This window comes from Bemisia tabaci, chromosome 6 (genome assembly GCF_918797505.1).
Source record: "Bemisia tabaci chromosome 6, PGI_BMITA_v3".
Taxonomy (NCBI): domain Eukaryota; kingdom Metazoa; phylum Arthropoda; class Insecta; order Hemiptera; family Aleyrodidae; genus Bemisia; species Bemisia tabaci.
Window position 1 is genome coordinate 2812961 of NC_092798.1, and position 1496 is coordinate 2814456.

The following is a 1496-nucleotide window of genomic DNA, read 5'->3' on the forward strand; positions in this document are numbered from 1 at the left end:
GGGTTGGCATCAGTCGGCACTGATCGCGAAAGGAAGCGATGATACAGCGTGTTCCATAAAACTGATCTAGAAGATCCTTGGATGCTTGCTGCCAAGAGAGGCACGCTTTAGTTACAGTGACTTCTCAATTTGCGCGGTTGGCAGCAGTCATTCGGAATAAAGGAGAGTGTGTAGATACAGAGTGTTCCTAAAGGTGATCTCGATTTTTCAGGGATCCTTGTTGCCCAGGAGCCCACTTAGAACTCGGTGAAGTCTCGATTTTCATGGTTGGCAGCAGTCGTCCCGAAAAAAGGAGAGTGCGTGGATACAGCGTGTTCCTAAAAGTGATCCCAATCTCCACGGATCCTTGTTGCTATTGAGCCCAGTGCCAGTATCAACTTGGTGAATTTTCAATTTTCACGGTTGGCAGCAGTCGTCCCCGTCGCGTCGGAGGCGGAAAGCGCGGATACAGGGTGTTCCAAATGACCGACCTGCACGGCTCACCGATGCTTTGTTCGAATGGGGGCGGCAGTTTGTGATCGGGGAATTCCCGATTTGCACGGTTGGCATCAGTCGGCACTGATCGAGAAAGGAAGCGATGATACAGCGTGTTCCGTAAAACTGATCTAGAAGATCCTTGGATGCTTGCTGCCAAGAGAGGCACGCTTTAGTTACAGTGACTTCTCAATTTGCGCGGTTGGCAGCAGTCATTCGGAATAAAGGAGAGTGTGTAGATACAGAGTGTTCCTAAAGGTGATCCCGATGTTCCAGGGATTCTTGTTGCCCAGGAGCCCACTTTGAACTCGGTGAAGTTCAATTTTCATGGTTGGCAGCAGTCGTCCCGAAAAAAGGAGAGTGCGTGGATACAGCGTGTTCCTAAAAGTGATCTCAATCTTCCACGGATCCTTGTTGCTAAGGAGCCCAGTGCCAGTACCAACTTGGTGAATTTTCAATTTTCACGGTTGGCAGCAGTCGTCCCCGTCGCGTCGGAGGCGGAAAGCGCGGATACAGGGTGTTCCAAATGACCGACCTGCACGGCTCACCGATGCTTTGTTCGAATGGTGGGCGGCAGTTTGTGATCGGGGAATTCCCAATTTGCACGGTTGGCATCAGTCGGCACCGATCGAGAAAGGAAGCGATGATACAGCGTGTTCCGTAAAACTGAACTAGAAGATCCTTGGATGCTTGCTGCCAAGAGAGGCACGCTTTAGTTACAGTGACTTCTCAATTTGCGCGGTTGGCAGCAGTCATTCGGAATAAAGGAGAGTGTGTAGATACAGAGTGTTCCTAAAGGTGATCTCGATTTTCCATGGATCCTTGTTGCCCAGGAGCCCACTTTGAACTCGGTGAAGTCTCGATTTTCATGGTTGGCAGCAGTCGTCCCGAAAAAAGGAGAGGGCGTGGATACAGCGTGTTCCTAAAAGTGATCTCAATCTTCCACGGATCCTTGTTGCTAAGGAGCCCAGTGCCAGTATCAACTTGGTGAATTTTCAATTATCACGGTTGGCAGCAGTCGT